Raw genomic sequence first — 16,291 nt, 5'->3', positions numbered from 1 at the left:
CATAAATTGAAAAAAATATGACAGCTCGCGAGACAGTTAACTCTATTGTAAATTTTAAAATTTCTAAAGAATCAAATACTATATGCCCACTTCCAAATCCAATTAGAACACCCCAGCTTCTTAACGTTACACAAGTCAATCGTTTGTTCCATCAGAATCGTCCACAACTCGGTTTTCGTAATCTCGGAAAGGGCCTAAAGGGAGAGAGAAAAGGAAGTTTAAAGTGAGTCACTTTGGATTGTTTCTTCTGACCAACTGTGCGAAACTTAATTTGGGAATTATCTTTCAGATAATAAAGTTTCGACGACTTTCCAAACTCACATACAAAGGTACTGCTGGTGCATTGTACATTCTACACGCTTCAAACTACATTAGATTTGTCGCTTTTGAAAGAAAAGTATTAAGATGAAGGGAAGTAGAACTTATCAATTAACTTTATCAACTCTTCAAAAATTTTAACAATATTTTTCATTTATTTTTAGATTTCATGAAAATACAATATTTGAAAACAATATTTCTGACGTTCCGGAAGAATTCTACTCTTAATCATAATAAATTTGATTAATTCAGTTTTTCTCCACGCGATTAATTTAATAAAAAACTACCCTATAATGCCGCAAGAAAACATGTAGTAAATAATCATAACTTCAACTATAAACGCATATTTTTATGCTAAACTCATTTTACAATAACCACTTTGGTACTGCTGAAATATGAAAAACTAAATATGAAATTAATCAGATACCTAATATTTATATAAAACATTCGAAATCAAGTATTACTGATGATGAGATCGCAATTATTAGTGTATGTTATGAACTGCTTATTTTTCGAATTATTAGTACTTGATAGAACCACAGTTTGAGATTTGTTCGAATACAAATGGAACCTTAATATAATTTCGCTTTCTTAAATCAAAATTTTGAGGGTACATTTGCAAAGGTACTTCGCCTAAAAATTCATCGTCCGTCTCGGGTACAATAACAAGACGTCTAAATGGTATGGAGGATGTAGGAATGTCAATTTCGGAATCGTCAAATCATCATCTCTAAGGCCATGCTAGAGGATTTCGTTAGTATTTTTATTAGGACCATAGAATCCCCGTCTGGCAATAAAGAGAAAGAGTGGTATCTATGAAACCAAATATGTAGAAGCGGAAAAAGCAAAGATTGAAAACGAACCTAGATATAGTTGAGTTAGGTTAGGTAATAATTATTTCTTTTCCTCCTATATGGACAGCTTTTATGGAAAAAAACGTCTCTACGTTACGGTGCCGACAATAATCATTTTCTCTCTCGTTCGGGACACCTTATCTATACTGCGCATGCTTCATATGCGCAAAAGATGCAGAACTAACTGAAGCGCCCGTAGGAGATAGAGAACGATACACTAATTCTTTCGCTTAGTCGGAACACCTTCCGCTTATAGAAATTGTCCACAGAAAAGTATTACATATGTATATGGGTTTCATAAACGGTAAAGGGTTAGTTATGATTTGTCAAACAGAGAACAAACTGTTAACGAAATTATAGTGAGGATCAGCTCCTCAATTCATTTATTTGAAAATGGAAAACTATTTATCCCTCGTTTTACTGAACAAACCAATTACAATTTATAAATAACCAATTTTTTTATGTCATGTGGTCACATTTTTCGATATTCGTGAGTCGGAATATCTTAAAACGGTGTTTACTCAACAACTTCATAGAAACAGTAACAATAGAAGCAGAAGTGTGACGATGACAATTTCCGCGAACATTGAACGGCATAAAACTGCCCAAGTCTGTGGAGCATAATGCTTTGCAACAACTTCCGGTTATCATGGAAACGTAAGATTGAATAATCGAAATAATTATACTTATAAAACAGTTTTGTCTTGGTTTTGAATACTGTAAGAAATGACTGGTTTGTAAGTATTTAATTACTAAAGGTATTACAGTGTTATAAAACAAACATTCCAGTAGGTATCTCGCATGCTACGAAGACTGATGAAGTTTTTCCTTAATTTTTTAAATATAAATTGAAATAATATTATCTATTAGCTTATACGGTACAATTTCAGCTCCGTTTTTTCCGACCCAAAGAATTAATCGATTATTTTGTTCGTACCGCTTTTGTATTTGAACATGATTTCTTATGATTATGATATTTTTCTCAGTTTTGACGTACTGAATAGCAAGTCTGCTTCTCTTCTGAGCTAACTGAGATCTAGATGTAGCATTTGTGCATTTACTGTCGTTATTATCCTTTACTTTGTTGTCTCCAAACATCGCAGCATTCTGTCGTAATTGTATTTTCGTTTTGTCGTTTTAAAGTATATGTGGTTTCAAAACTGAAGAAATTGGAGAAAAACTAAACGCTATCAAATGACTGTATAATGATAATATTTAATAAAAGAGGTAGGTACATATGGCCAAAAGAACTAGATTCATGGTTAGAACTGCGTTGAAATTTTGAAAATTCTCTACGTTTCGGCTCCCACTTTGAAGCCATTATCAAGAGAAAGGTCGGGAAATGGTGGATATTCGTTAATTGGTAAGAAGTGATCCGATTCCGTCATCTCAATTTGCATACTACACGCAACGAATCATCCCGTTTTTCTTCTCTCATCGGTCTCTAACATGTGGAGAAAAGTTGTCTTCTTTTCGCATATTATCATTCTTGTTTCTCAGTATTTGTAAAATTCAATATTTCACTTCCGTATGTAACAGTTGGTCATATTATTGTTCGGAATATTCTAATTTTAACTGCTCTAGATAACTCTTTAAATTTTTTCATTTAACCTAATGATGCCATGGCTATTCTCTTATTTATTTCTGTCTAGCACCTCATTCTTATTTGACAATGCTGCTCCCAGGTATGCACAAACTTTTTCTATCTCATATTTTTCGTTCTTTTCTGTTTTAATCACCATATACTCCTGAAATAATTGGAACATCTGATCCAAGTTTGAGGTTATTTGCATCCCTCACTTAGAAATATATTTCCGGAAATAATTTTCATATAATTGTAGAAACACCATATCAATTTTACGGTCTTGCAGTTTTTATTGGTCAATAAATATTTTATAAAAAAAACTATGAATATAAACATTGTAATACTACTTTTAAATGTTAGCAAGTTACGTTAATTTATGAAAACAGTCTATTATCTAAATAATTATTTATTTATTAAAGTACTCTCAATTAAAAATATTCGCGTACTCAATTATTTTCTCCATTAAAATCTTTTACACATTCAGAGTTTGGTCATAATTCGTTCTTGGAAGAATTTAATCTGCTCAATTCGGTAGTTACAAACTCAGCAGATAAAGGTCTTCTTGTGAAAAAGTTCAAGAGAAATCCCAACATCAACGAACTTATGACCCTTGTATCGCCTACTATCCAAGTAAGTGAATTTATATGAGAAAATGATTGTTCGGGTTTACGAACATTCTAATTCCAAACAAAACAGTGGCGTTGTTATTCTGTTGATAAATATTAACTTTCAATAAATTTAAATCATTTGGTATTATAGAAGTGATTGAGGAAATTAGAGAAAAAATAATTATAAATCCGCAAAAATTGTGGAAAGAATAACTAAGACCAATTCTTGTACTGTAGACTATGTCGTGTCATCGTAAGATACAAAATCCACTGAGCGTACTGTTTCTAATTTAGGTCTTTCTTTCCGATCACGAAGCAGTGATAACAACATTTTCGTTAAAATTCAATACTAAAAATACTATACTATAATCAAACGTTAGTTCGAAATTCGCTTTATTGAACAGATGGCATGCAATACTTCGTTTCAAATGAATATTTTATCACTTCAGATTCAATATAAATCTTGTAATTCAATAAACATAAGATTTTTTATCTAATTTTCATATTACTTACCCTGATACTTCAAAACTATATTGAAAAAAAAAACAGAAAAAACATAATATAACTTAACATACATAATTTGATGTTTTTCATCACTTTTTACACATATAGATTATCCTCAGTTCTTTTTTATATGAACTGGTCCTTTTATGTATGGTCTATTTTTCATAAACGGTCTGTAACATATACGAGGCATATTTTTTAAGTAAGTACCGTTTTGCGATTCCGCCGCCGCAACCCCAAGGTCAGCGTTCCGCACATGTGCGCTTGTTACCTACATCTCTTGTCTACGCACTGACTGTCTGTCTGATTCTTCATTGTGTACGTTGTTTAAGATGCCTCCGATAATCGTGAGTCCAGCCGATTGTGAAATACGGGCTGTTATACGATTTCTTAGTGCTAAAGGCATAAAATCGATCGATATTCATCGTTAGATCTGTGAAGTTTACGGACAAAACATTATAAGTGATGGAATGGTAAGGAAATGGGTGAGAGCATTTAAAGTTAACCGCACAAATGTCCATGATGAAGAACGGAGTGGGCGTCCTTCGGTCGTTAATGAAGATTTGGTGCAGAAAGTGGACGAAAAGGTGAGAGAAAACAGACGCTTTACAATTTCACCATTGTGCGTAGGGTTTTGTATCACATTGTGACCGAGAGCTTGAAATACCGGAAATTGTGTTCACGTTGGGTTCCAAAAATGTTGACGGATTTGCACGAAACCCAACGTTTAGGCAGTGCATTGACTTTCCTTGAGCGGTACCACAATGAAAGTTAGATTTTTTAAACCAAATTATTACTGGTGACGAAACATGGGTGGCCTACGTCACACCAGAATCGAAACAACAATGGAATGGCGACATTCATCATCACCCAAAAATGTGAAGTTTAAGCAAACAATTTCTGCCCGGAAAATCATATGCACAGTTTTTTGGGACAGAAAAGGAGTATTGCTAGTGGAGTTTCGGCCTCGTAAAGAGACAATCAATGCAGCGTCTTATTGTGAGACATTGAATAATCTGCGTCGTGTAATCCAGAACAAAAGACGCGGCAAGTCTTTTCAATGGGAAACTCTAGATCATCCTCCCTACAGCCCTGATCTGGCGCCCAACGACTACCATTTGTTCCTGCACTTGAAGAAAAAACTTGGTTGGTCAGCGTCTTCAAGACGATAACGAAGTCAAATCAGTTGTGATACAGTGGTTAACAAGTCAGGTGGCAGAATTTTATGAGGAGGGTATTCAAAAACTGGTGCCACGTTATGACAAGTGCCTCAATATTCACGGAAATTATGTAGAAAAGTAGATTAAGGTACAAGCTTTGTACAAATATTAAATAAAAATCAATTTTTCAACCTCAAGTATCGATATCTCGAAAACGAAGTGAGACAAAATGGCATATTCAAATCATCCAGTCACCACAGAAATTGTACTCGTGCCTAATAGTTTGACAAAGATAACTAATACATTCCTTTTTATTTCCCATTTGTATCCGCACTCTATGGTTTATAGATTCAAAGCCACTCTAAAACTTAGAAGTGAATAAAAGAAGATCGTATGAATATAAAACCCGAGTCTGTGCATCAATACTTCCTTCTAGCATACTTAATCGAAGATAGCAAAACAGCGTCCAGTGATTGACATCTTCTAGTATCTTTGAGTATTTAAGACTCGATTTACATCATCAGAAAACCACCGATAATAAATTCAGAATAGCTCTGAGTAGCTAAATCCACTTCAATATATACAAAATGAGTTACCTAACAAGTTTCTCAACATTACTGACCCTGTTGAGAGCTAAATAGAAACTTTCTATTCCTGGTTTCCGGATATACAAACTTCTGTAATTTTTGCTTACTAATCATTATAAAATGAAGTTTCCTCGTGCGAAAAACAGTGAGTTATTGATTTTGAAAAAGTTTTAATCACTTTGATATCTTCAATTTGAAAATTCAGGAATAATATTTTTTTTAATTGAAATATTTAAATGAGACATTAAGTGGCATACCATTTGTTCAATGTATTTCCAATTACGGCTTATATATGTGATTCATTTGCGGAAATAGTAACCCGGAGTAATCTTTTACACGCTTAGCGTTGAGAATAATATTAATTTGTACACAAAAGCCGGTAACGGTACCAATTAAAATTGTAAGTACACCAAGGTCCTCACGAACTCTAGTATAACATTACTCATTAAAAAAATAAGAGTTTACACAACAAATTTCTAGATAACCAGCTTTCACTTACCGGAGACAATTATTATATTATAACAATTTGGTCCTAATAAAAAGTGTTTCATAAACAAACCTTCCCTGTAATTGAAATTGAAAAATACTTGTGTCCTTACGGATGCTATCCATCTCCAAAAATAATGTACTTTATATTTCATTTTCTATTTACACTTGACTTTTAGAAGTTGTAGCAGTATTTAATTCATTCCATCTCCAACAACCCTTCACCATGATGTATTCCTGTGTACATTTCCTGTAAAAATCTGATAATTAATTTAATTTCTCTTATCCTCACTCCGTCTCTGTTTCTTCTATTTTTAGCTACTGAGAATTCGCTCAAATATTTCAATAAAATAATTATTATCGTTAGTTAGTTTCTTAGTTTTCAGTGATGATTATAATTGAATATTGATCATTAAATGGTGTGTTATTTTCTTTAGTTATTGTATCTACTGTTAACTTTTAATATTATAGTGCTACTTGATGATATTTCACATTTATATGTGAGATTTTCACTAGACAATTTCCACTTTTTCCATTACGATTAAAATATTCGAAACCAAATATAACTATATGTCAAAATAATAGTCAGGGAAACTTTTTCTTATTTGCATCTTAACATTTTAATCGAACCAATGATGAGGTACATTGCTTTGGATCAGAAGAGGAAATAAATAGGCAGTTTGATGGATAGGGCAATAAAGCAATTTTTCCAAAAATCAGATGATAAAACTGAAAAATTTGTTGATATAAAGAGATAGAAAAGTAAAATGAAAATTGAAGAAAGACTTGAGTATGAAGCTGAAAAACAAGATCGGGATCAATATCACCAGTACATAGACTTTCTCTAAATTAACGTGTGTTAGCCAAGAACCATATATATTTTTATCAATTTTCATAATGTAGAAAAGCTGTATACATATAGCAATTTTTCGTCAGCTTGCATATTTTTCTGTCAGCTCAGATCGTTCAACTCCATTTGTAGGTAAAGCGAAGCATCTTCCACATTCACTTTTAAGGATTTGTACTCCTAGAATTGATTGGAAAAGCAGTTTCATTCCTTCAGTGTAATGACCCTATGTTTTCCAATGTTTTCCTGGCTAGAAAATCTTGAAAATGAAAAAGGGTTTTCACTTTTCATTTGTAATTTGAAAAAGCGAAATTGGATTTCAAATCCTCCTCAGTTTTGAATCTAAAGGTGTCACAATTATTTTTGCGTGAGTGCTGAGAGAATGTTACTTTATTTCGGTCATAGTGGTTGCTTGGTTTCTGTTTATCAATATAAAAATATTTAGTATCCAGCTTCCATTAAATATTTGTTTTTGAAAGACAACAGGGATATGCAAATGAAATAGAGCTTGGACACTCTGTACGGAAACTGTGAACCAACATGGCTCTAGCAACTTTTTATTTTTTTTATTTAGACTATTTATTTACACCACCCGAGGGCTTATTAAAAGGTGAAAAAAATTTACATAAAAGTTAACAATTGAACAATTAAAGTTGTGAAATGTAAATAATATACACATAAACCTGTGAATAAATAAAATGTGAAATATTCACCAATTGGTATTAGACAATCGTGGGATAGAGTTTTAGGAAAAAGAAGAGGCTATGGGCATATCAAAACAGCTCATCCGCGCATTAGTTCTGGACAAAAACGCATTCGAATAAATATTTTTCTGACTTCATTGTTAAGCTAACAGTGAAGACAGTTAATTGCTACAAATAATGCTCAAATGGTTTTATAGGCTGGAAAAGTTATGGCGACCGTTTTTTGGGTTAGCAGGGGATTGTTTTAATAATATGCCACATCTACTACTACTACTATTTTTTTATTCTTCTAAATATTTCGCAGAGAGGATTTAAGCTGAATAAAAGAAAAGATGTATTTTCGGAATTAGTTGTAATGATTGTGTAGGTGAGTATGTTGTACCAATTAGCAGATCTGCTGTCGGTTTTAAGTGTTGGTAAATCAAAATACAGTGAATGGTGATTGGTACACCATAAACTTTGTACTGAAATCTTTTGATGAGATTAACAAATGACGTTTGCCGGGGATTGACTAGGGATATACAATAATTCTGACCACCCCTATACCTACGCCGGAAAAGTAGTTGAATTTTCACCTCATCCTGCGTATATTCTAAATTCAACTCCCGAGACTTTTTCATTTACGGAAGTTATTAAAAATTTGATAAATAGATTATTAAATCTATGCTGTCAGATGTTTCCTTGATTAGGTTACATTACATTAATTGCTACAAAAAATTGGTTCATTACTAAGTATTTTCAGTTCAGTAATGAAGACATGAGAAAAACATTTGGAACAGTGAATGTTCCTAGACCAGATTAGAATCCGAGACCCGCAGTTGGAGCACATAGAGCACACTAAGCCATTAACGACTTGTAATGAGCGTGTCTTGTATTTTTTTCATAATATTCCATTTTGTTTGAAATAATTTATGAATCGAAGTATCTTCTGAGACAGAATAAGTAAACTCAAATCTGTCAAAATTATTGTTTGTTGGCTTAGTCAAGGGAAGAATATATTAGAACTGTTTAAACTGGCAAAAAGAATTGATAATAACAATGAATTAATATCATCATCTTGCAGGATTAGATACGTAATATTTGTTCAGCTGAATAAAAGACTTTTGTATTAATTATTATGACATATTACCTTACTCAATAAGTCGTGTGACTGACACACAGATGGCGCTCCCATTGTTAATCCATATCCATCCATCCATATGATGTTTAGGAAGTATTAACTTTCAAAAGAATTATGAGTGAAATTTCATGACAATTCGTTTAGACAGAAAAAATTGACATCCATTTAAGTGAAGCCACTTTTGTTATTTGTTATTGGTTTGCTAAATTTGAACGTGGTCGTACAGACATCGATGATTGTAAACGTTCTGGTCGTCCAATTGAGGTGGTTACTCTAAAAAATATCAAAAAATCCACAAATTAGTTATATCTAATCCTGAATTGAAATTGCGTTAGATAGCTAAGGCCGTAAAGATATCAAAAGGCAGTGTTATTCATGAACAGTTGACCATGAGAAAGTTGTTTTCAAAATGAGTGCCGGGTTTCAGATTTTTAGCATCTATATGTGACATGCATGCATAACTTCACTCCTGAATCGAAACAATCATCATCTGGGTGGAAAGGCACAACAATCAACTGGGAAGGTTATGGCTTCAGTATTTTGGGATGCGCATAGAATATTGTTCATCGACTATCTCCAAAAGGGAGAGACAATCAGTAGCGAATAATACATATAGTTATTGGATGGTTTGAATGGAAAAATGAAGGGAAAACAGCATCATATGTCAAAGAAATAACCAATATTTCATCAATTCACAAGTCGATGGCAACGATAGTTAAATCGAACGAATTATACTTTGAATTGCATCCTCATCAAACGTACAGTGACCCCCCTCTTATTTCTTAGATGTCTAGTGAAGGAAAAACGCACAAGAGACAAGGTGAGAAGATATTGTGTAGGGTTCATCAAAAAAAAAAATTTCTATTTTTATGATTTGATTACAAAGTCCAAAATAATTATTTTTTGCAGTATTTGTTCTGGAAAATCACATTCCCTGTTTGGCGGAAAAACGTGAATAATTGTGATTGTTGTTCTATTTATATTGTAATATTTTATAATATTCATAAACTATGTCACCAACTTATGAATTAATAGCAAATCAACTTTATTTGCGGATCACAGCGGTCCATATATACAAGCTTCATGGCAAAGATCTCATTACAATCAAGTAGTAGTCTGATACTAACAGGCTCTATTACACTGAGAAAACTTCAATTTTATTCTACAAAGAAGTTTTACAACTTTTGAAACACAGCAATGATTTAATACGATCTTGGTCTACATACTGACGAGGACCTTCAATGGTCTGTACATGTAGAGACTTTAACGAAAAAATTATCTTCTGCTTGTTTTGTCATTAAATCTATGTAAGGCTCGATTTTAGTGCTGCCTTAACAACTTACTACTCATTGTTCGAATCGCATCTTCAGTATGGTTTGCCTTTCTCGGGGTCTTGTTATTTGCACTTCTTCGATTCTATCTTTAAATTACAAAAAAGAGCTTTTCGTTTCATTTATGGCTTAAGTAGTAGAACGCATGGGGAATTATATTCTTAAAAATACAAAATTTCACCTCTTTCCACTATTTTCGTTTAAGATCCGTTTGCTTAGGTCGCAAACACTTTCAAAACTCAACTGAGAGACCCATCCATAGTTATTCTACCATAATAAAAAATTTGGACATACTTAACAATACCCACCTCTGATCTGATAAAAAATTCGACCACCTTCAATGCCAAAAATTATTCAATCAGCTACCTTCAGAATTAAAAGTGGCAAATACGATTTATAAGTTCCGGAGATTGACAAAGGCATTTTTGGTCTCTCTTACAAAAGTCATAACGTACAGGAAATGTAAATATAGCGCAAATAAAAAATTTTAATCAAATATTTGAATTATTATGAAGACAACAAAAGAAAATATGACAAGTAAGGTTTTTTGTTTTGCAATGAAGCTGAAGAACATCAAAATAAATCAAATCTACCAAGTATAGGGCTGTTTCAAGGACCCAGGACGGTCCAACTAAACTGTAAAAGACATTTAAATGCGGTTCCTTGGGCCATGGAAAAGGCTTAAAATAAAATAACAATCGTGGTAGTAAGCTTCACGTTCATTAATACACTCATGAATAAAATAATATTATAGAATAAACTGTGAAAGTTGGAAAAGAATGTATTGGAAAAAAATTTCGAAATTATCTGGTAGTAGTTTTAACATGGCCTTCCCACAAATTACACTAATTAGAGCGAGTTTATTAAGTCTTACTTGAATGTTTTCGTAAAGTTTGGCGTATTATAATATTTTAGACAAAAATCTTACTATTAATCATTTATTCTTACCTTTTTATGTATATCACAACCTATAGTTTCAAAAGTAAAACAGTTAAGAGCTAAGCGGGAGTGAGTTCAATTTTATTACGATTAAATTACGAATATTTGTAAGATGTTATCTAACGAATTTCATTACTTCTATGGTATATCCACTAGAATGGTACTTATGCATATTTTGAACTTTTTACCCATAAGAAGTTGAAGTAATAAAACCATTTGATAGGCTAGTATTCAGTCGTATTAATGAACCATTTTGATTCTCATGAACGTTTTATGGGCAGAGTTACAGAATGTTTACTCATGGATTGAATTCTATTAAATTCGCGTTCTTTTTTTGGTTTTGTGCAGGATTCGTTAAATAACAGTTCAATACGAGAGTGGTTAGAAAAACTTCCAACCTCAACTAAAAGAAGAAGTTCACGTCATTTTGGACCGTTCGCTTCTTTTCAACAATCGTACAATTGAGTCTATGTGAGGATTTTCCTGAAAATGAAAAATTTGTTCTTTAAAGCTAATAAGCTCACATAAATAAAGGAGTTTATACAATATACAAAAATTTTCTATCATTATTTATGATGGTGAAATTGTTACAAATTTCAAACGTACTCGTATCTGATTGCTTAACGACAAGCGTTCAGGAAACCTAAAGAATGGCGACAAATTAGCAACATCATCGAAAAAGTTCATCGATTGGTATTGGACCCTTGTCAAGTTAGAAAGATAGGAGAGGCTATCAAAAGAATGCATTTACCATATACTGATAGAAAAATACTGATAGAATGCTGTGTTTACTCAATTTGTTCAAAACTGGTATAAGAATTAATGTTTTTCAGTCATCTTTAACGCGATTCAAGCAAAATAAATCGTATTTTTGTTATCAATTCATTTTGCTCATGTAGTGTAACCTGAATCCACCACTACATATCTAATATTTTGAACAAAATTTTTAAGATATACCCAACTAACACATAGCTTACCATTTTATTACCAAATATATACCAATACCAAATTTTTTCATAACTATTATATAACTGCAGTGTGAGAAACATTATGCGTTTGAAATGGTAAATTGGAGTACATATTAGCTTATTATACCTTTCGGTGATCCATCTATATTTTAAAAACGTTTACTCTACCTTATTTCCAAACTTTCATACAACAGCTTTATTGTTGCTGTTTCAGAAGCTTCAGACAAAACGTTAAAGTACCGTTTTTCTGTTTAAGAGATCTATAAGAAGTTTTATATCTCCTATAAAACTATTATTATAACCTTCGAAAGATTCGCAAGTTGATTCCAAAAATTCTAGCGATTACTCAGTATTTACATCATAGTTATGAAAATAATTCACTCAATCTCCTAAAATGTATTTATAATGTGTCAATTAAAGTTTTGGTAAACATAAATATTGACGGATTAACTTGGTCCAAAAGCTCAAGATACTGAGAAGATTTCATGAATATGGGACACTCTGATCTGCATTCATTTTTACATTCTCTTGTTCAAGAGGCACAGGAGATAATGGAAAATGGTTTAACACAAAAATTAGGTGTTTTTCTTACTGGAATAATAAGATTCTGAGATTTTACCTCATGTATTTGTTATATTGATTGGCTTATTCGTCTTGTACTGAAATTCTCGGTTACAATATTGACAATCACAAAATTAAAGGTGAAGTTGCCAATTTTAATGAAAAATGAGTATAATTAGCAATTAATTGAATAGAATATCATTTCATTGAAATATTGGCCGTCATGTTGATTATAGAACGATCGTATTTAAAAAAACCTATCAGTTGTAGTGTCATTTTCTTTGAAAACATCACATCCTTACAGCTCAACAATTTAGTTTCGTACCTAATATAATATGTAAAATATATACTTCCCTTAGCAATAAATTTTACACAGTTTCGCTTTTTTGTGATTTTATTAAAGCCTTCGTTTGCGTTGATCATGAAGGGTTCAGTTTTTTGTCCAGTTCTTCTTTTGATTTTCATCAATGATGTCACTGACTGTCAATTCACTTTATTCACGTATGATACCAGTGTAATCTGGAGTGGTTCAGATATACAAGCTGTACATTCGACCATGGGCAATGATCCCATTACTATTGAGTCCTGGTCTGACGCAAACGGTCTCTGCTTAAACACTGAGAAAACTTTGGTTTTATCCTATATAGGAACTTTAAAACCTTTAAAACTCAACGATGACTTAATACGATCCTCAAATTCGATCAAATTTCTTGGTCCTTATATTGACGGATCCATCCCTTCAATGGTCTGTACATATAGAAAATCTAACAAAATCGCATCTGCGGTATGGTTTGCCTTTCTGGGGATCTTGTAGTTTGTACCTCTTCGATTCAATCTTCAAATTACAAATAGTTCAGCTTTCGAAAATTGTTATGTAAACGGTTATTTTTTGTGAATAAAACTAAAATCTAAAAATTTCTATCTTACTGAAAAGTTAGATAGACTTTGCATTTATCAAAGTTACCAATTTTTTTCTGGTGAATAAGGGGAGTTCTTAAAAGCGTTAGTTCAAGTTTGTGAGGCTGCAGTCCTTGGGCAAAATCCACCATCTTGAAAAAAGCGGCGAAATCGTTATTGCGACGTTATAAAGACCTATTCGCGCCAAAAAATTGTTCACTTGTTTTTAGAAATTCAAATTCTCTATAAAATTGCTATTCTGGTAAAAATGGAAATGACAAAGTTATTAACAAAACATAAATTGAAGGAGAAAATTCCTCTGTAATTTCGTTTCTTTCCATGTTTCCGAAAACTAGATTCATATCAATTTTATAGAAAATTTTGAGACAAACACATGTCACTCTAACTTCTTCAATTTCATTAATATTTGAGGATTTCTAAGCGCCTCAAAGTTAACAATATCACTTAATATTTTTTTATACTGAAATTTATACGTCCGAACATGCTGCATCAAAACCCATCAAATATATTTTCCTGTGAATTAAAAAAAAGCAATTTGAGGTAATTTGTTCTCATATTTTCATAATTTTTTCTCAATAACTTGGTTATTTTCGAATTGACAAAAAAAAGTACTAAAAGCAAATTTGTTGAGAATATAATTTCCTACAAAAAATAATGTCATTTTTTTTTAAATAATGGATAAATAAGAAGTTACAGCGACTCAAAAGGCTGTTTGCCAATGTTTAACGTTTGTTGATAACTTTGTTATTATCAATTTTTCGAAAAAAGTTATGAGAGCAAATTTTATTGTTATTTTGCAAAAAATGTTTTTTGGTTTAGGCTTCCGATACCAACTGCTAAATACAAGGTTAGGGCATATTTTTGTAACTTTTCCATTGACTTATAGGGCGACAAACTGCAACTACTCCCAAACAACAGGTAAACCTCCTAGTTAATTAGTATACAAAAATAATTAAGTGTCTACCTGTACCTTTGTACGATCCTCGACATCATAATAAACCGCTGAAAAACAAACGCAATTATGCGGGTGGAAGATTGAAAATTTCATGATGACACAATAACCACTTTATTTACTTCACCTGCATGATTCACTACACAGGGTGACAACGAAGAAACTGACTATATCAACGCACATAGATTTTAACGAGTGAGGGTTTATTCTAGACGACAACTTAGTATGGATAAAAGAAGTGATTTTTCACCAACGTTAAGTTTGAGATTGCTGTAGTTGTTGAGAAAATAAAAATCAAATCAAGTTGCCAAACGAATTATAATATCGAAATCTTAGTGTAGGGATAGAAATCTCTTTCCAAAGAGGGATGAAACAGGAATAAATTCCAACGTGAACTAAGGTTAATATAGATAGCGAGAAGAAAATAAGAGATTCCAAGTGCTACCTGGTTATATGGGATCTTCAAGGGTATAGCACTAGTCACAAAGCTATTGAGCACTGTCTAAAAACTAACAGAACATTCTTTACACTTATTATTGGACATTTTAATTGAATTTGAAACAAGATTTTGGACGTTGAGTAAGAATTGACCCATATTAAACCTAAGTCGTCATGGATAGAATGATGGTTGAAGAAGAAAAATATCTGACATGATAGGCTATATCTGCTAATACTTTTAAATTTAAGAAAGTTAGACTCACACATTCATTAACATTTGTTTTAGGATAATGTATATCGCAGTTTTCAAATTAGTTATAATAATCAAATCGGGCTTGTAAACTGATGATTATGGTTTAAAAAAGCTAAAAAACACGCTTCCAAAGTACATTGAACTAAAAAGTTAAAAATAATTTTCAAAATCATCTGAATACAAGAATGAATTTGTTTAGTTTTTCTGATCTATGTTTGTTTACCTCTTTTTAATTTCAAATGCCATGAAAGCGCTGTTTATACACCTACATTTCATCGGAACGAGCCATAATGAAGTTGGTATGGTTATTTTATATATATATATATATATATATATATATATATATATATATATATATATATATATATATATATATAATGATCGAAATTTTTATTAAATGAACCACTAGCACCTTAGTCCGAAGGAAAGTTACAACAAACGAGCGCACCAAAAAACAAATTCATATTCAGGTGAGTCTAATATAAGTGTTAAAAATTGTTTATTTTCTTGTCATTGGCTGCACAAGTCCTTCAGTCCTTATGTTTATGCTTTGAAATCTTTTATAAGTTGGGAATAAGAAATAACATTCATAATTTGTTTGGGTGGGTGGGAGTTTGCATTTTTCAAAATGTATGATGAAGGGAAGTAAGCCAAAAATGAGGAACAATTGCCCGTAAAATTTTTAGCAAAATACGCGAAATCAATGTTGAAGTCTTTCAAGACCTAATGAGAAATGTTCGCAAAAAATTACGCCTCACACATCAATTCAGCTAACGTTAGTTGCTAAGCCGTCAACTATGACAATTAAGAAAAGTTCTATTGATGATCGAACTTATCACAAAAATATATGGTTTGATATTTTGGGCCAAAACTATTAGGACAATGTAATATGGGAATGATTGTAGTTTATAAACTAGTGTTATTTATAAAAAAGAAAAACGATATTGAGCCAATCAATACTGGGGAGTTACATATCACCGCCTTATCTAGAAAATTAAGTTCCTCAATTTTTGCACTGAGATCAATTTCCAAAGAACTGAACTTATCCATCTCCCTTACAGATTATTATCCCCATATTCTTCAAACAACGAAAGAGAGCTGTTGGTCATTCGGACTAAACAGCAGGGCTTACTGCAAGAACTTCTTAAAAAATTGAAA

This window comes from Diorhabda carinulata, chromosome 5 (assembly GCF_026250575.1).
Source record: "Diorhabda carinulata isolate Delta chromosome 5, icDioCari1.1, whole genome shotgun sequence".
NCBI classification, from domain to species: Eukaryota; Metazoa; Arthropoda; class Insecta; order Coleoptera; family Chrysomelidae; genus Diorhabda; species Diorhabda carinulata.
The sequence above is the reverse complement of the archived record's forward strand: the minus strand, read 5'-3'. Positions refer to the sequence as shown.